Here is a 21,099-nt window from a genome sequence, read left to right as displayed (position 1 = left end):
GCATGGAGCCTACTTAAAAAAAAAAAAAAAAAAAAAAAAAAAAAAAACTGAATGCTAACACCTAGTACAACCAAACTCTTTAGCAGTATCTACCAGAGCTGATATATGACCTAGAATCTTATTCCTGGGTATACACCCAAGAGAAATGAGAGCATACGTCCACCAAAAGACATACACAACACTTCTGAGTATCCATGACAGCTTTGTCAAAAAGCCCAAACTGTTAAGATCCCAAATGTCCAGGGTGCCTGGATGGCTCAGTCAGTTAAGCGTCTGCCTTCGGCTCAGATGTGATCCCAGGGTTCTGGGATCGAGCCCCACATTGGGCTCCTTGCTCAGCAGGGAGCCTGCTTCTTCCTCTCCCTCTGCCCCTCCCCACCGCTCATGTTCTCTCACTTGCTCTCGCTCTATCTCTATTTATTTATTAATAAATATTTAAAAAACAGGATCCCAAATGTCCATCAACAGAATAAATAATTGTGGTACATCCAAACAATAAAACATTACATACTCCTACATACAACATAGATGGAATACCCAATATCCAGACACAGTGTTGAGCAAAAGCAGCCAGACCCAAAAGAGTGCATACTGATTCTATTTATATTCTATTACACGAAACTCAAGAGTTCACAAAACTAATCAATGGAGATAGAAGTCACAATAAGTGGTAACTTGGGCAGCCAGTACTGATGAGGAAGAAGCACAAGGGAGCCTTCTGGAGTTCTGGAAATATTCTCTATCTTGACTTGATGCATATCCTGATGTGAGCAGTCTTTACATGAAGTATACATATATAAAAATTCATTGAGTATTGGGGCACCTGGGTGGTTCAGTCAGTTAAGCAGCCGACTCTTGATTCAGGCCATGATCTCAGGGTCTTTAGAGCTGCTAGGTGTGGAGCCTGCTTAAGATTCTCTCTCTCCCTCTCCACCCGCTCATGCACACTCTCTCTAAATAAATAAAATCTTTAAAAAAAATTTTTAATGGGTCTGCTTCTGGAAGCTTGGCAACAGAGGTTTCAAACTTTTTCTAAGACAGACTTGAGCTGCTGCAGATTGGGACAAGTTCAGTGACCTGAGAAATTATGAGAAAGAAAAAATAATCTATGTCTTCTGAGAAAGAGACAATTTCTAACTGATGTATTCCTTTTGTGGAATATTAAGCTAAAATAAGTTATCTCGGGTGCCCGGTGGCTCAGTCATTAAGTGTCTGCCTTTGGCTCAGATCCCGAAGTCCCGATTGAGCCCCGCATTGGGCTCCCTGCTCAGCCCGGAAGCCTGCTTCTCCCTCTCCCACTTCCCCTGCTTGTGTTCCCCCTCTCACTATGTCTGTGTCAAATAAATAAATAAAATCTAAAAAAAAAAATTTTTTTTAAATAAGTCATCTCAATAATGAGCAAACGAATATGGGAGTAAAAAATCAGAATCCTAGGTATCAGTATTTTATAAAAGCTCTCTAAGCAATTCTAATGTGCAGCCAATGCTAAGGTCCATTCTTCTACCTCAGCAAGCTCAAACTTAAGACTCCCAAGCCTTTCTCCTTCCATTTCAATAGGACTGTGAGACAAGGTAGTAAGAACCGAAGCTTGAAAAGATGGTGGAGCAGAGAGGACAGAGAGTTACCTCTTTGAGAAGAGTAGGAATCTAGGGCAAGGGAGGAAAAACTTGGGTTAGTGCTAACGGAACTAAGAACAAAGTTTTAAGAGACTGAATATCACAACTCATATTTTAGTTCTAGTTTCACTACCAACTAGCTATGGGTATCACTTTAGGCAAACTGCTTCATCTCTCCAGGCCTCCCTATGATCTCGTACAGCTTTTAAACAAAGTCTGGGACCCAGTTCCGTTCCTTGCTGCTGTGGACTCTAGGCCGCCGGGGTCGGTGAAGGATCTCAAGATGGCTGCACGAAAACTTGCTCTAAAAACCATTGACTGGGTAGCTTTTGGGGAGATCATACCCCGAAACCAGAAGGCCATTGCTAACTCCCTGAAATCCTGGAATGAGACACTTACCTCCAGGTTGGCTACTCTCCCTGAGAAACCACCTGCTATCAACTGGGCTTACTACAAGGCCAATGTGGCAAAGGCTGGTTTAGTAGATGACTTTGAGAAGAAGTTTAATGCCCTGAAGGTTCCTGTGCCAGAGGATAAATACACTGTTCGGGTGGATGCTGAAGAAAAAGAAGATGTGAAAAGCTGTGCCGAGTTTTTGTCTCTCTCAAAGGCCGGGATTGAGGAATATGAAAAAGAGCTGGAGAAGATGAGGAACATAATTCCATTTGATCAGATGACCACTGAGGACCTGACTGAAGTCTTCCCAGAAGCCAGATTAGACAAGAAGAAGTATCCCTATTGGCCTCACAAGCCAACTGAGAATTTATAAACTTGAGTTGGGGAGAAAGCTCTGGCCCTCGTATTGTAAACGCTGGACATTAAAAATAATGATACGGTAAAAAAAAAAAAAAAAAAAAAAAAAAAAACAAAGTCTGGAGAGGAAGGTGAGAGGAATCAAGAACAGGCCCCTCTGAAAGACCCTAGGATTGCTTCTAACATAGATAGCACTTACCATCCTGTATTGTAATTATCTACTTGTTTATCTCCCCCCACCAAACTGTGAGCTCTTAGAAGGCCAAGATTATAGTATTTCATCTCCAAATCCAAGCACATACATAGAACTCAGCATACAGTAATAGTTCAGTCAATGTTCAATGGCTAAATAGCTGGACACTATGAGGAGTGCCTATATTTATGTTCTTACAAGCATAGGTGTACTTATATAAGAACAAATCATCTCCCACATGTAACACTGAGTAGTAACACTGAACATTATTTTCTTTATTAATACCAACTAAAGGAAGTCCAGATTCTAGGATGCTCAGAATCATCAGAAAGGCTCCAAGATGTCCTGCCCCCTCAAAAGTCCATGCCTCTTCCTCCCTAAATAGTATGCCTGCTAATAATAATACCTAATGCTTATACATGATTTCATAGTTCAAAGCGCTTTCACTCCCATACACTCTCACAACTCTATGAGGAGGTATTATCAAACCCATTTTATATGTGAGGAAACAGAGGCTCATATTTTAAATAATTTGCTAACCTAAGGCAAGCTGAAAGCTTCTAAATGAAGGCTTTCATAGGCAGCCCCTGTCGTCAGTGCCCAGAAAGAGAAACAGGAACATCACCATTTCCAATCCCCCAGTCTCCCCCAAATAAGATGGATCGGTCAGCCCACTAGCTGCTTTGCTTTATTAAGCTAACTACCTCTTAAGTTTTCCTTATCCCCATGAGATTACTTTTATTTTTTGAGAGAGATGGAGGGGGAGAAGGAGAGAGAGAATCTTAAGCAGGCTCCACACCCAGTACAGAGCCCCACACGGAGTTTGATCTCACAACCCTGAGATCATGACCTGAATAGAAATCAAGAGTCAGACACTTCACTGACCGAGTCACCCAGGTGCCCCTATCGATTACTTTTATTATGCTTTAAGCAAAAAAATAAGGCCAGCCCACAGCCACACTCAAAAGCTACTAGCTAACCTCTCTGTGTATAAAAGCTAAAGAAGTTAAGAGCAAAATTTGCTCCAGTGGGAAGCTCTAAACCCTGCCGACCAGAGAGCCCTGCAGCGCTCGGGCTATTTGTCAGCCACGCACAGCTGATTCAGTCTGTACTTGCTCCAGTATTTTCTCACTAACTTGTAAGGTTACTGTTTTCTCCACACTACTGTGAATTCTTACAAGAGCAAAGGTCACATCTTCTAGTTAGGAAGGTCCGGCTCCTCTAAATGAGCATATAGTACCCAAAATCAGATCACTAAACATGTTTTTGTGTCCCAATAATTGACATAAACTGCCTTTCCCAAAATTAAAAATTAAAATACTTAATTAACAGGTTGACATTCGTCAACAGAACACATACAGAATCGAGATTCTCTAAGAAACAAAGATCAAAGGACACTTAGCACTACAATAATGCCAGGCACACATTTTAGAGGGCGCTGAATAAAAGTGTGCTGAATAAATGATAACTGGGAGCTTAAAACCCATTAAAAATCACTTAAGGCAGAGGTAAAATAAGGACCAAGAAAGATGAGCACAGAATGCCAAGTTAACTGGAAAAATAGCAAATCAGATTCTAAGGCAGTTCCACCCAAGGTCATGCTTGGGGTCCCACAAGGGATCACTCTGAATTTAAACACCACATTACATCTACGCAGAGACCTATAGCCCCAGTGCATGCCTTAGGGCGGGGGCCTAGCACACAGGTTCTCTCTACTGGAGGAGCATCTCCATCAGCAGCAGCTCTCCCCCTCCCCCCTCCCCCAATTACTCCCCATTCACATGCCCTGAGGCCCAGCCACAGGACTACAGGAGTTTAGCCAGACATAACTAAAAGTTGGAGGAAATTAGCATGCCACCTGACACTTCTCTGGCACAGCCTAAACTGATTAATTTAAGTTACAAACATGACTGAAGATTCCACTATGCTGGTGAAACTACTCTTACTCTGCAAACTAGAAATAGCTTATTTATCAAACGGGAGCATTCCTCAAGTTTTTTCTGCCCTGTCAGCAACCCAAAGCTCCATTTCCTCAAATCCCTCACCTACAGTGTTTTCTTGGATCCCAGTTTCCCCACCTCTCTACCTTCCCCACTCCTCACCCTAATCCCCTGAACAGACCTAAACTCCTTTGCCCTAACTCAAGCTTTTAAAGTTTTTTTTCCAGTTACAAACATGTACAAAGCTTGGAGGCTATTGCCTTGTGTAAAGCCACAACTAGATGGGCTGAGCTGCAGCAAATAATGAAAAGCAAAGAAAAAATGAAGGACAAGACAGGGCATGATCAGGAAGTCAGCTAAATGCTTTTCATTCAGGCAGGCCTGGAGGGAACCCCACCCACTGGGAAGAAGAAAGCATGAGGTGAATGGTTTCCAGCACAGAGCCAGACTCTTCTCTGGATTTAGGTCCTTACAACACAGCCATCAAGCCTGCTCTGGGGACAGACTCATCCCCAGAGAGCTCTGAGTACCCTACAAGAATCATTAAGCTGTCCTTGGGTTGAAGTGACATTTTTAGGGGGAACAAACTCCCATAATTTAAGCCAAACAAGCCAAGCTTAAACTGCAGATTTTCTAGTCGTACAGAGCTGAGAGGGGCTCAAATCATTCTACTAGGAAGTGGGAGCTCAGACGAAGCTGGAAATCCTGTCCTCAGCAGCTCTTCCTCCTGATGGGCCCTGAGGTAAGCTGGCACACCTTTTCCAAAGGTGGAAACTAACTGGACTTTGAACTTCCTTATGGCCCCTTGTTCTTTGCAACAGCATCAGAAGAATGCCACAATACTATGCCACCCTACATAGACTGAACAAATGCTGTTATTCTAGAAGTTACGTGGGATACACATTAATATACTCCCCACAGATCCAACTTTGAAGTCTTCTCTCACTCTTATTTTTAACCTTTTACATTCTCTTTAAAAACAAAAACAAAAACAAAACTGCCTTATCTATAAAAGCCACAGTCTCAGAAACATTCCTGGGGGTGCGGGGGGATTAGCCTGAGGCCCCCTCCCAGGGTATACTGTGGTAAAGTTCCCATAAAGAATCTATGCTGTGTGTCGGAGCAAACTTCAAGTTGTGGCCCTTATCAAACAGCGTCAGAACCTTCCAGGATCCATGAAATCAAAGAATATCAGAGCTAAAAAGATCTTTGAGGATCAATTATCCAGCCATTCATTTTAAAGATGGGGAAAATAAGGTCCAAAGAGAGGAAAATGGAGGCTTGGAGCAAAATTAGACCTAAAAGCTAGGTGTCCAGAATCCCAACTCAAACCCTTTAAGCCACACCATACATACCTCTTCATAAGACTGAGTTTATGGGAGTCAAGTGGCTAAAGAAAGGGAGGGAAGAGAAAGTAAATATATGGTTCCAAGCAAAGAGACCAACTCCGTGAACTCTCCTCCTCCTCTGGGCTTTGTGGTGTGACTCGGGGCCAGTTTCTGCTCCTCCATATGCCCTAATTGCAAGAGCTTTTCTCTTAAAACATTACATAATTTTTACTAAGAAGCAAGATATAAATTCCCACCCACACCTTACCTGGGCCTCCCGATCACTGGCCAGGCAAAGTCAAAAACAACCAAGTGCTCCGATGGAGGGGCTACAAGAACCCTGAAGCAAAACCAGAACAGCCCTTGAGGGAAGGGGCACATTTTAAAAAGATGACTCAACTGGATGACCCTATTGAAGGAAACTACATCACCAGACTTCATATTCTAGTATCCAGTATCTAGGCCTTGGAGAAAATTTTGATTCTCTGAATCTTGGTTTCTTTAACAGTAAGATAAAAAATACAGACTTTCATTCATTTGAAGGCCCTTTCAAATTTTAAAAGGCTCCACCTCGGGGCACCTGAATGGCTCAGTTGTTAAGCATCTGCCTTCAGCTCTGGTCATGGTGATCCCAGAGTCCTGGGATCGAGCCCCGCATCGGGCTCCCTGCTCGGCGGGAGGCCTACTTCTCCCTCTCCCACTCCCCCTGCTTGTGTTGCCTCTCTCGCTGTGTCTCTCTCTGTCAAATAAATAAATAAATAAATAAATAAATAAATAAATCTTTTAAAAGAATAAATAGTATGGTGACTAACATTAAAATAAAATAAAATAAAATATAAAATAAAATAAAAAATAAATAAAAGGCTCCACCTCTTTCCAAGAGGCCACAGAAAGACTGCAACCACAATAGTACCCAAGAGGCAAGGTACAAAAGTCTTAAGCTGGGCCACCAGTCTGGAGATGGGTCCTGGCAGACAGGCTTCGAAGCTAGCCTTCCCACAACCTGACCATGAATATCAAGGGTACCACTAAAATTCGATATGGGGGAAACAGTGCATACTTTCTTCAACGGTGTGCCCACTAGAATGTTGGCTGTGACGCCTTTAAGGATCTGGTTTGACCATCTACAGATGGTTTAAATTTGCCACTGCTGATTGTTTCCAGCCCCTCCACTGAAATCAAACTGAGTATTTATTGAGTGTCTACCACTAAATATATTAAATACTTTCCCAATATCCTCATTCTCGATTTTCCCTTTGATTTAGCATTTTAAATGTTAAAGACCTATGAAAAAAATGTAAAAACCTTAATCACAAGTAAATAACTAGAAATTTCAATTAACAGAAGACAAAACAAGACAAAACGACTGAGTGTAAGCAAGCTTTTTTCTACAGCATCTAAGTCACACAGCCAATGCAGCATTCTCCTTTCAGAGTCTGCTCCTTCCCAGGGATATGGCTGATGGTGAAAACACCAAATAATGTAAGCAAAGAGGACCAGTTTGGTTTTCTGCTGGCTCATCAGCAAAACATCTTAATATAGAGGCTACAGTATATCTGAGACTAAAGCCAACAACTGAATCAATGCAAAAGGAAATGCAAGCTCCGATGTAAATTATGAAAAGTAATGAATCTTAAATAAGCATACTTGCCTGCCCACCTATTAAGCCTGGGACAAAGATGATTTCTATCAACAAGATTACAAACACTAATTTTCAAATCTCAGTATAGCTATGGAATTACTTGTTGAAACTGCAGATTCCCAGGGACCATCCTCGAATAGTCTCATTAATTGGATCTATTGTGGAGCCCATATATTTGTATTTGTATTCTGATACAGAAGGTCCAAAGACTATGCTTTTTAAAACACTGTGAGGAAAAAGCACATTGTTAGCTCTCCTGGACAACTAAATGTACGTTTTCTGGGAGGTGTAACCTACACTATGTGTTCCAAGGATGCCCAACTGATTTTCAACAGTAGCAGACCCACTCTCTCCCATATTGAGAATCAATATGGGCTGATTTTAAGCACTTTAATAAGGTAATCCCCACTTCCACCTCCTAAAGCCACTTCCGAAGTCAGTGTCACCTCCACTCCTCATACCAAAGACCCTTCTACGGGGTTACTGAAACACACCATTTGGGCTCCTTTTCTTGGATGGCGACTCACTGGCTTCATTCTGGGCTGTGTCTTACTTCTCAGAAAAGTCTTCCATTCCATCCTATCTAAAGTGAGATCCTCTCTATAAATAAGCACCCCTCCTCTAACGTGGACCTTGCTTTTTGTTTTATTTCTCTTCATGGTACTTAGCATTACCAGAGATTCATTATATTTTATATTTATTTACACTCTCCCTTACTAGATCATAAGCTCTACTAGAAAAAGGGCTTTCCCACCACCACCACTGTATTCCTAGCACCCAGAATGGTACCCGATATATTGTGGATGCTCAATAAATGTTTACAAATGAATGAAACACCCTTTCAGAAAACAAAATAAGTTCTTGGTCTTTCATCCCATTCAGTTTGCCTTCCATATGCACTGTCACCAGTGTCATCCTTCAGATGGCTACATGGCTCAGGAAGCTGAATCTGGGTGCCTGCCCAAAAGGCTCCCTGTCACATGACTTTCACTGCCCTATTGTAATGTGAGATTTTTTCCCCCCCAACTGAACTGCAATAGAGGTTTAAAGGTCCAGCCTACAGATGTTTCCAAATGACTTATATTCCATAGGAATGACTTGGCTTCTACTATGTGAGAAGTCAAATGCAATGTTGGCAAACACCAGTGTGAGAGCTGCAAGTTTTAACAAAAGCAGAACATAGTATGTTGGCAGCCAAACATACTTCACTCGATTCTGTACTGGGTCAGCCAAACACTTTCTGTCAAGACGCAGCTAACTCTCACCACACACATTTGCCTATTCATTCGCTTAGGAGTGATAATGACTCATAAAAGACTATACCAAGTGCTTCATATACATCACCCTAATCCTCAAAACAACCCTACAAAATAGGTATTATTATCCCCATTTTATAGATTAGGAATTTGAAGCTCCAAGGAATTAAATAATTTACAACTAATAAATAAGTTAGCAAGGAGTGTCTGGGTGGCTCAGTCGGTTAAGCAGCTATCTTTGGCTCAGGTCATGATCCCAGGGTTCTGGGATCAAGCCCTGTGTCTGGCTCCCTGCTCAGCGGGGAGTCTGCTTCTCTTTCTCCCTCTGCCTCTCACCCCCGCTCTCTCTCTTTCCCCCACCTCAAATAAACAGAATCTTTAAAATAAATAAAATTAAATAGTAGCAGGCTAGATTCTGAATTCAAGTCTACTTGACTTTAAATTCTTGCTTTTTTTATTTTAACACTTTTCATTCCCAAGTCTCCTCCCATCTCCCATCCCCTGCACTAAAGCCTGGCACATAGAACACGTCTGATAAATGTTTGCTGAATTCATGAGAGTTAAATAGGACATTTTAATTCAAACTCAAGAATCTGCCTAAGATCAAATTCTTCGGTCCAACTTTAGCTTAAAAAAAAAAAATCATGTTCATTTAACTCCCTTTGAATAAGTAATGGAAAACACAGCTTTTTCAGTTATTCCAAAATGGAACTTTTCAAAACATAATTATTATTATGGAAATCTGGATATAAAGCAAATGAAATCATAAAAGCAGTGTCGTTTAGTACATTAGGAGGCAGACATGAAGTAAAATCTGAGTTCAAGTTTCTGGTGTTTCAGCTATAAAATAGTGATAAATGCTCTTGCCTCCCCACCCAACAGTAGTGTCCTAAAATTTAAATGTGGTAATTCTTATAAAAACACTTCATAAACTGTAAAGCGTTATACAGAGATAATTATTAGTGTGATCTGAACCTTGATAGCAGAATAAGAATTTGATGTAAATCTCAACCTATAAGGCCAGCATTATTTAAAGTTCTACTACATGGTGGAAGCAATGTAAGAGGTAAATGTCCTAAACTCCCAACTAGTCCTAAACTTTCCTAAAGAAAGGAAGGATGTGACCTGAGAGTATTATGTTAAGCAAAGTAAGTCAGACAGGGCGCCTGGGTGACTCAGTCATTAAGCGTCTGCCTTCAGCTTAGGTCATGATCCCAGGGTGCTGGCATCGAGTCCCGCATCAGGCTCCCTGCTCAGCAGGGAGCCTGCTTCTCCCTCTCCCACTCCCCCTGCTTCTGTTCCCTCTCTGTCTCTCTCTCTCAAATAAATAAATAAAATCTTAAAAAAAAAAAGTCAAAGACAAATACCATGTGATTTCACTTATATATGGAATCTAAAAATCAAACGAACGAACAAACAACAAAAGGAGAAACAGACTCATAAATACGGACAATAAACTAGTGGTTACCAGAGGGGACAGGGTTGGACAAATAGGTGAAGTTATAAAATAAGTAAATTTCCAGTTATAGGGGCACCTGGGTGGCTCAGTCAGTTAAGCGTCTGCCTTCAGCTCAGGTCATGATCTCAGGGTCCTGGGATCGAGTCCCACATCGGGCTCCCTGCTCAGCAGGGAGTCTGTTTCTCCCTCTGCCTCTACCCCTCCCCTGGCTCATGCTCTCTTGCTCTCTCACTTGCTCGCTCTCTCTCAAATAAATAAAATCTTTTTTAAAAAATGTCCAGTTATAAAATAAATAAATCATGGGGATAAAAAGTACAGCATAGGGAATATAGTCAAAAAGAAAAAAAAAGGAAATGATGTGCCTTACCCTTTTTATGTCTTAAGTCCTATTTTTCCAACTGCACCATTAAGTCTCTCAACGGCAGAGAAATGGGATATAAACATCAATATATTATTTTGTTTTGAGAAGGATCATGAATGATCTCACCACAATGTATAGAGGGGAGAGGAAAGAGGAGCCTGGGCTCCTCTATATCCAGATAATTCCTTCCTTTCATGCTAAGGCACTTACCCATTCAGATAAATCAGATCTATAAACCAGGGTGATTAAAACAAGAGTCCAGATGATTTCTTCCAGCTTATAAAAGCTCACTCTTAGGGACAGCCAATAAACACTATCACAGCGTAAGTCTACATACTGGCTTAGTCCTCCATTAGCTAAAGAGAAAATAAGCAGAATACAGAAAAAAATTCTCAATAATCTTAAATACTTTAATTTTAAATAAAAGACTATGTAGCATTACTCCTAGTGAATGTCATAAAGTGCATTTATCAATGACATGGCTGAGATTGGTAAGAAATTATAAAATCCTTCTTAAACCAGTGGGGTTTGGTTAGGTGAGACAGACTGTGAGTTAGTTAATTAGTTAGGGCGCTATCGGGATTGTATGTGTAGGTGGTTGTATTTTTTTTTTAAGATTTATTTATTTTAGAGGTGGGGGAGGGGCAGAGGGAGAGGGAGAGTCTCAAGCAGACACAGAGTCCAAAGCAGGGCTGGATATCACGACCTGGAGATCAGGACCTGAGCCAAAACCAAGTCCGAAGCTTAACCACTGCGCCCTCCAGGCGCCCCCCGGTGGTTGTATTTTAAATAATGATCAAGATAAAATCTTACCATTGGGCTCACATTCTTATTTTTGGTCCTCAAACATAAGTGACCATTGCCTTATCAAAATCTAGATTATAAAGATGACAATAAGATTTGGAATCTTGCAACACATTTTAACATCAGCAAAGCCTTTCTTAACAGTTCCAACATTTCCCCCAATCCATCTCTCAACAACAAAATCCTCCCAACTACTCAGCACCTACTAGTGACACAAATCCCACCCCATCAAACTTTCCCAAGGAAGTAAGACCACTTAAAAGAATTTTTTTCCCTGGTTCATTCTTTTCTGCATCTGTTTCTATATCTACATAGAAACCATGTGCCAGAATCACAATTTTACATCTGCAAGTGATCAAGGCTGTTAGAATTTCAAAGAATACAAAGAACATAGCAGTTAAGTATTAGTTGATTAACTGATTCAGAATACAAGGCACTAATGCACACATAAGATTTATGAGGGGCACCCATTACAACTGGAAACTGAAGTCTAAATTCCTCAGTCTGTCACTCGAGGCCCTGGCATGCTAGTCATTATCTTTTCCTTTCCCTGGACAGACTGATCTACTCAATAGTTCCTGAGGACAAATTCCTTCATGTTATACCTTTGCCCAGACATCTCCCCTGCCCGGAATGGCCGTCATCTCCTCCTCCATCTCATCAAATCAGTTCAAGAAACAATTCAATGCCATGTCCTTCAGTGGAACTATTCCATACCCACTACTCATTAATTCTTCCCTTCTTGAGCACCTACTGCTATCTAGCATGTAAGCATATACTACCATGATAGAGGTATTATTCTCTTAAACAGTACACTCATGTGTGTGTGTGTGTGTGTGTGTGTGTGTGTTTAAAGATTTTATTTATCTGTTTGAGAGAGAGAGAGAGCATGAGTGAGGGGAAGGGCAGACGGAGAAGAAGCAGACTCCCCACTGAGCTGGGAGCCCCATGTGGGGCTCGATCCCAACATCCTGGGATCCATGACCTGGGCTGAAAGCAGACGGTTAACCAACTGAGCCACCCAGGCGCCCCTTTTTGTGTGTTTATACCACATTACTCCAACTATTATGCAAAAGTCCTTAAGGTTAGTACAGACTTCTCATTCCTTTATACTGCCCCCAGTACAATGTTATAAACATAATAATTATTCAATAAAGATCGCTTTAAGGAAAAAGAGTATTTCCTCTCACTTAATACTGTAGAGCTCTCCACAAGAGCATGAATACCATTTTTCTACTTCTTTATCTCCTACAAATACCTAACAGACACTAAATGCACTGAAATAAATGCTCAATTATAGTCTCCTGGCACGTGCTTCCAATTACATCTTTAATTAAGTCAACAAATACTCATTAAGTATCTACTATGAACCAGGCACTAGGCTAGACATCATTCTCATTTATGTTTTCAATTTATCACGTTCATTGACATGCTGAAAGGTCCAACACTTGATCATAATAAGCTAAAGAAGCCCTGAACCTCCTCCTCTGCAATCAGATGACCTCATTTTATTGACTAATGAAATCCAATTCATTGCAGCTACCTGCAGGGCACCACGCGAACTTACAGTTACTCCGGTCAGAGACTACACAGAGCACTTCATTGCTCAATTGTATGTCAATCTCTCATCAATTACTGTTCTTCAAGAGAATATTTCTCGGGGCGCCTGGGTGGCTCAGTTGGTTAAGCGACTGCCTTCGGCTCAGGTCATGATCCTGGAGTCCCGGGATCGAGTCCCACATCAGGCTCCCTGCTCAGCAGGGAGTCTGCTTCTCCCTCTGACCCTCTTCCCTCTCATGCTTTCTATCTCTCATTCTCTCTCTCAAATAAATAAATAAAATCTTAAAAAAAAAGAATATTTCTCAAAAAACAACTATGAAAGACAGTATGAACTGATATATACTAGAAACAGACTTTTGTCAGGTGTGATAACGGTATGGTGGTTATGTAGTAGAGTATCCTTACTCTAGAGGGTTACACATCTGCAGGGTATCAAATAGTTAAGAAAAAAATGGATACATATATACAAATATATATATATATATACACAACATAAGTACAATAAGGCAAACAGTTGACAATTACTGAATCCAGCTAAAAGGTATAAGTATTTATTAGATTATTAGCTTTTTCTGTAAGTTCAAAATTTTTCATAAGAAGGTAGTGGGAAAAAAATGTTCCTCTTAAAAATTTTATTTCTAAGTTGTAACTACTTGGTTTTGAGCACAAGCTTCAACGCATAGACAAAAATTGATCAAGACAGTACTACAGGATCCACAAACTGAACCACTAAAATCCGTGAAATATTGACAAAAAAGGTAAAGAAGAGGAAAAACTAGCCATGGCAAAGAAAACTTCCAATCCAGACTAGGTCTGGTCCTTAATAAGCAGCCTTGGGCTCAGAAGACAACACCATATTTTAGAACCCTGCTTCTAGAAAGCAGCTGTTCAGTACAACACATGCAGACCCAATCTTTCAGCCTCACCCTCCCGGGGAAACAGTCTACGATGGGAAACTAAACCACAGACTCACAGTAACAATATATATTAATAGGGCTTTCTAAATAAATTTGCTCATGAGTACTATTCTGAAGATACAATTTATTTTTTATTGCTGTTGTTACTTAAGCAGATGTTAAGAACTATAATCACAACCACCAATGTAATAACTGATTCAGGAAAGGATCATCAGTGAAAGCTAAAACCATTTGGTAGGAGAATAAGATATTCACAATGTCTCAAAGTCACCCACAGATTACTTATAAAGGGGAGTAAGTACCTTTTAATGAAGTCAAATTTACCATCAACAATAATGGAGCAGACTAACATTATGTGCCTCCCAATAAGATACAAAGGGAATCTCACAGCATCATCTATGTGGTATTTCTTACCAAAAATGTTTACCTTGCATCTCAGCATGAGAAAACAATCAGACAAATCCAGTTTACGGGACATTATAACTGGCCCAGACTCTTCAAAAGAGGAAGTGTTATTAGACACACAGAGAGAGAAGTTAAGAGTGGAGATTTTCTAGATCAGGGGTCTGCAAACTAAAGTTTTACCAAAATACAGCCATGCCCATTCATTTACATACTGTCTCTGGGTGCTTTTCTCTTCAAGAGATAGTATGGCCCGCAAAGCCAAAAATATTTACTATTTGGTCCTTCAAAGAAAGTTTGCCAATCCCTGCTCTAGATTAAAAGGAGCATGAGGACCAAATGTAACAAGAAATCCTTGAAGTGGATTCTAAAGGGGAGGGGAAGAAATAAAGAACATTTATGGAACAACTGGGATATCTGAAAATGAACGAACATTAGACAATGTATCAATGCTGGATGCAGAATTTAGTGGTTACAGGTTATGATGAATGCAACTTGCTTTCAAATGTTTCAGAAAAAATATTAAACAGAAAAAAGCAATTATGACTAAAGATTAACAATCGTGAATTTAGATCAGTCGTTCTCAAACTTTTTTTTTTTTTAAAGATTTTATTTATTTATTGGACAGAGAGAGAGGGAACAGAAGCAGCGGGAGAAGGAGAGGGAGAAGCAGGCTCCCCGCTGAGCAGGGAGCCCGATGCGGGGCTCGATCCCAGGACCCTGGGATCATGACCTGAGCCGAAGGCAGACGCTTAACGACTGAGCCACCCAGGCACCCCATTCGTTCTCAAACTTCTTGATCTCAGGACTCCTTTGCACTCTTAAAAATTACTGAAGACCCCAAAGGGCTTTTGTTTATATGAATCTAGATTTGCCATATAAAAAATTAAAGCTGAGAAAATTTTAAAACACATATTAATTTTCAAATTACAATAAGCTCATTATGTTACCATAAGTAACATTTTTATGAAAAGTAATTTTCCAAAATCAAAAAATTTAGTAAGAAGAGTGGCACTGGTTTTGCACTTTTGCAACTCTCTTTAACGTCTGTTGTTGAAATATCATACCTGTTTCTGCGTCATGATTACAATATGGCATTTTGTTGTATGAGAAGAAAATAACAACTTCACATACTATGCACTTGAAAAGAGTGCCCTGATAGCCTTTTAAGATGAGAGATATTCTTCTATGATACTACACCTAACTTGACAAGTAGTAGTTTCTCACAGGTTAGTTGTATTTGGAATCTGAAGCCATATCCATAGGAACTTTTCATACGCTGTTACATTAAAATTCATTGGTCTATCTTGCACTTTGAATGGATCTTTTACCAAGCATGATTTTATAAAATCCTGCCTTGATCATTTGGTAAATACTGGTTCACTAAGCTGAAAGATATGCAGATCTTAAACGCTGACACATTTCATTGTACAGTTCAAAAAATCACTATTGTTTTTTTGTTTTGTTTTTTAAAGATTTTATTTATTTATTTGACAGAGATAGCACAAGTAGGCAGAGCAGCAGGCAGAGGGAGAGGGAGAAGCAGACTCCCCGCTGAGCAGGGAGCCCAATGTGGGGCTCGATCCCAGGACTCTGGGATCATGACCTGAGCCAAAGGCAGACGCTTAACCAACTGAGCCACCCAGGTGCCCCCAAAAATCACTATGGTTAATATACCACCAATCCCATCAAAAAAAGACTAAGTACTGAGAAGCTGACAAGCTCATAGTGACAGCTGTAAGTTACAAAATTCTAATTTTTGCTTGAAATCTGAATTTTATCATTGGCAATAGGTACTTTCAGTTGTTTTCCTTGAAGTGACAAACTTCATTTCACTCATTTCCAAAAAGTCTTCCAAATACCCAAATCTGAGTAACCAGTTTGTCACTCATTCTTTCAAGTAAAAATGATGTTTCATGAAAAAAGAGGTTTATTAGCTTGCAACTCAAACCAACTCTTCAAATAAACACTATACCCTGATATGTAGAAGTATTTCACCCCATTTCAACACAAGGAATATTAAAAAGATGTGTATTCAAAAATCAAATTTTAATAAAATTAGTAATTTTTACTGCTTCATCAAGAATATTTTTTTAAAGATTTTATTTATTTATTTATTTGACAGAGAAAGAGAGAGCGCACAAACAGCGGGGGAGGGCAGAGGGGGAAGCAGACTCTCCGCTGAGCAGGGAGCCCGATGTGGGGCTCGATCCCAGATCAGGACCTGAGCCGAGGGCAGACACTTAACCTACTGAGCCACTCAGGCTCCCCAAGAACATTCTTAAATGAAACTGACATTTGCTGTTTTACTGCAAGTGTGTCACAAACATAATTATTACTAATACAATTTGATATCACTACCTTGATTTGTGCTAAGGCACCAACAGCTTTATCCACCATTGACTGCTTTTGCATCATCAGTACAAATATCACCACAATGAAAAAGACAAATGACGTCTTAGTATTATTATGAAAATAGTTCTGACCTTGCAGATCCCCTTAAAGGGTCTTGGGGCCCCCAGGGAGCTGTAAATAACCCTTTGAGAACCACTGATATAGGTGAAAGGTATATGAGTATTCATAATACTATTCGCTCAATTGTTTAATAGGTTTAGAAATTTTCCAAAACAATAATTGAAGAGTAAAAAAACAAACCATAAAGAATTCTCAACTCTTTTAAAGAGCAAGAGAAAACTCCTTCAGCAATATTAATGAATAGGTGGCACAGCAATGTTCTTTGAAAAACAAAGAACAGTAGTGGAAGTTAGCTGTCCAATGAAGGCCCAGTACAAAAATTCAACCCCCTGGGGTTTATTTCAAGAAGAATCCACATAACAAGGAACTACAAACAACAAAACAAATACAGATCCACAGACCCTTGTTTTGAGCTAAATATATTATGGAATTCAGAATTTTTTAGATTTTTGGAAAGATAATATAATAGGGACTAGGGCAATATGCAGTAGGCAAACACATCAGTATTTCCACAGTTTAAATATATGAATAATCACAGGGTGCCTGGCCGGCTCAGTCAGTAGAGCATGCCACTCTTGATCTCGGGGTTATGAGTTTGAGACCCCACGCTGGGGGTAGAGTTTATAAAAAACATATATATATAGGGCCACCTGAGTGGCTCAGTCGTTAAGCCTCTGCCTTCGGCTCAGGTCATAATCCCAGGGTCCTGGGATCAAGCCCCATGTCGGCCTCTCTGCTCAGCGGAGGCCTGCTTCTCCCTCTCCCACTCCCCCTGCTTGTGTTCCTGCTCTTGCTAACTCTCTCTCTGTCAAATAAATAAAATCTTTTAAAATATATATATATTATATATTATATATTGTGTACACACACACACACACACACACACACACACACACACACACACACACACATATATATATGAATACTAAGTAGGATAAATAAACCTCATAAATAGCCTCACTTTAGTTCAGGTCAAATTTTGCTATGAAGTGAATCATGTTTTTCATTTAAGTGCTTTTTGGGTTTTGACACTGCACATAAATAACTGCAGACTCCTTGGGAATACGCTATGCTCCTACTCAAATAATTCCATCAGCCGCACTAGTACCTATTTATGGGGCAAGGTTAGGTAGAGACGAGATTTTCAAGTGAACTGTATTTGTGATTCCACATATGGAATGAAGTTCCATATTCCATTGAAGAATTGGAAAACCCACATTAACAGGAACAGGTGGTTAGGAATAGGCACAGTGGCAATATAAATCATTTTCATCAGGAGTCAGTGACCAGAGAGACCATGGGCTGGGACAGTATAACACCAATGGTGTTGGACTGGAATTGTTACAATAAAATCACAGGCAGCCAACTAGGGACCTTAGAGCTACATATAATTCTCTAAGGCTGAAAATAGGTCCTTGAACAAGAGAAAGATAATTAAAAATTAAAACTATCGATCAACTTATACCTAAAATATGTAACAAATATGTCAATCCCACTTAATCAATTAAAGATCAAAATCTGGAGGCAAATTATTGTAACCCTTAGCTGAAACACTGGCAAATTCCTGATACTACTTCTTAACCAGATTCTAATTTAGTAATCCATGGCAAAGTGGTATACTAGAAATAATGAACTGAGAGTCCAGGAGATCTCAGTTCTCATCTCAATTCTGCCACCAACTAGCTAAATAGCCTGAGCCAGGAACAGAGCAGATATCCAGCAAATGTGATTATTAAATCAATGACCCTATTTTTATGCCTCTAATTCATCACTTGTAATAGAGAACACTGGATTAAATTCTTTAATAAAAATCCAGGTTTATTCATGTGACTGGAGCTGGTCAGAATTTACTATAAGTTTTAAAGAAAGACAGGGTTCTTGACTGAAGAGAAAAAAGTTTTCTAGCAAAGTAACAGCATGCACAAGACTTCTGTATTAAGAACAAATAAGATAGTATAATCTGACCTGTAACACGTGTCCCCCAGGCCCTTATCAACTCAAAAAACTTTAGTGGTGACCTTAAAGACTACCTAGTCCAGGGACGCCTGGGTGGCTCAGTCAGTTAAGTGGCTGCCTTCGGCCCAGGTCATGATCCCAGGGTCCTGGGATCGAGTCCCGCGTCCGGCTCCTTGCTCAGCAGGGAACCCGCTTCTCCCTCTCCCTCCCTCTGCTTGTGCTCTGTCAAATAAATTAAAAAAAAATCTTTAAAAACAAAAAAATTTAAAAGACTACCTAGTCCAAATCGTTCACTTTACAGGTGAGAAAATGGAGAATTACATTATATGCCCAAGGTCATACTATCTGGCTATGGCAACACTAGGACTAAAACCCAAATTTCCCTAGCTCTCAGTCAAATGCTATCTTTCTTGTAACCCAAGGCCTCTAGAACTGCATAACTTCAGTGTTACCTGTAGCATGGCAATTTCTTCAATCAACACATGCTCTTTTAGGACCTCTAATTCTACTATATCATGTAGACATACAAGGTGGGCAATGAATTCTAGGCAGGTAGATCCAAAAACTCAGGGATACCTGGGTGGCTCAGTCGGTTAAGTGTCTGCCTTCAGCTCAGGTCATGATCCCAGAGTCCTGGGATCAAGCCCGAATTGGGGGGGGTCTCTGCCCAGCAGGAAGCCTGCTACTCCCTCTCCCTGTGCCTGCCACTCTGCCTACTTGTGCTCTCTGTCAAATAAATAAATAATCTTAAAAAAAAAAGGTTTAAAAAAAAATCCAAAAACTCAGAGAAAATATCTGCAAATCACTTATCTGATGAGAGACTAGTATCCAAAATATACAAAGAACTTTTATAATTCAACAATAAAAAGGCAAATAAACAATTTTAAAAATGGTAAAGGATCTGCATAGATATTTCTCCAAAGAAATATATACCAATGGCCAATAAGCACATGAAAAGATGCTCCAGGGCGCCTGGGTGGCTCAGATGGTTAAGCGTCTGCTTTTGGCTTAGGTCATGATCCCAGGGTCCTGGGATCGAGTCCTGCATCGGGCTCCCTGCTCCTTGGGAGCCTGCTTCTCCCTCTGCTTCTCTCTGTCTCTCATGAATAAATAAATAAAATCTTAAAAAAAAAAAAAAAAGATGCTCCATCATTAGTCACTAGGGAAACACAAATCAAAACCACCACACAACACCATGTCACACCCACTAGCATTGCTATAATCAAAAAGGATAATAACAAAGGTTGTGAGGATGTGGACAAATCAGAACCCACATACACTGCTGGTAGGAATGCAAAATGGTGCGGACAGATGGCGTGAAAAAAATCTCATAGTTCCTGAAAAAGTTAGTTACCACATGACCCAGCAATTCCATTCTAGGTATGTATCTGAGAGAAATGAAAACTTGTGCCAACACATAAACTTGTACAGCAATCTTTATTCAGAACAGCCTAAAGTGGAAACAACCCAAGTGTCTTTCAACCGATGAATAAACAAAATGTGAAACATACATACAATGGGGTATTATTCAGCCCTAAAAATGAAGTACTGATACAACATGGATAAACTTGAAAACACTGTGATAAGTGAAAGAAGCCAGACACAACAGTCTACATATTGTATGATTTCCATTTATATAAAATGTCCAGAATAGGCAAATCCACAGAGAGACGAGAAAATGGATTATGGTTGCCAGGTTCTGGAGGTAGGAGAGAATTGAGAGTGACTGCTAATGGTATGGGGTTTCTTTTGGGGTGATGAAAATGGGTCTGAAATTAAATGATGGTTGTGAATTTTATGGTGTGTGATTACATCAATATATATTTTTGTTGGTTTTATTTTAAAGATTTATTTATTAGGGCGCCTGGGTGGCTCAGTGGGTTAAGCGTCAGCCTTTGGCTCAGTCATGATCCCAGGGTCCTGGGATCAAGCCCTGCATCAGGCTCCCCGCTCAGCAGGGAGCCTTCTCCCTCTCCCACTCCCCCTGCTTGTGCTCTCTGTCAAATGGATAAATAAAATCTTTTTAATAAAAAAAATTTTTTTAAGATTTTATTTTTTTATTAGAGAGAGAGAGAGCACAAGGACCCCAGGAGAGTGATTTATTTGAGAGAGAGTGAGCACAAGCTGGGGCAGGGGAGGGGCAAAGGGAAAGGGAGAGAATCTCAAGCAGACTCCCGTTGAGCACAGAGCCCCACACAGTGCTTTATCTCACAACCCTGAGATCCTGACCTGAGCTGAAATCAAGAGTCAGTCACTTAATGAACTGAGCCACCCAAGCACCCCTGTTGGTTTTACTTTAAAACACACACAGAGACACCAAAGTGAACTTCTCACTCATGCCCTTTTGGATTGGAATAAGAAAATACCAACACAAGATTAATGCACTGAAGTCTCAATTCACTACTTACTGAACCAGGCATGTGCTATAAAATGGGAA

At 40.2% G+C, this 21,099-nt stretch overlaps 1 protein-coding gene and 1 pseudogene across 10 annotated transcripts in view; one reads left to right on the top strand and one right to left on the bottom strand.

Annotated features, from left to right (window-relative positions):
• Positions 1 to 21,099, bottom strand: part of LUZP1 (leucine zipper protein 1) — a 100,532-nt gene that overhangs the window by 50,004 nt on the left and 29,429 nt on the right. The window lies entirely within an intron of this gene.
• LOC112812192 (ATP synthase peripheral stalk subunit d, mitochondrial pseudogene) lies at positions 1,843 to 2,486 on the top strand (annotated as a pseudogene).

This window comes from Callorhinus ursinus, unplaced genomic scaffold, assembly GCF_003265705.2.
Source record: "Callorhinus ursinus isolate GAN/ISIS: 27379988/994484 unplaced genomic scaffold, GSC_fseal_2.0 scaffold18, whole genome shotgun sequence".
Lineage (NCBI taxonomy): Eukaryota > Metazoa > Chordata > Mammalia > Carnivora > Otariidae > Callorhinus > Callorhinus ursinus.
This window is presented reverse-complemented; position numbering and strand designations above follow the sequence as displayed.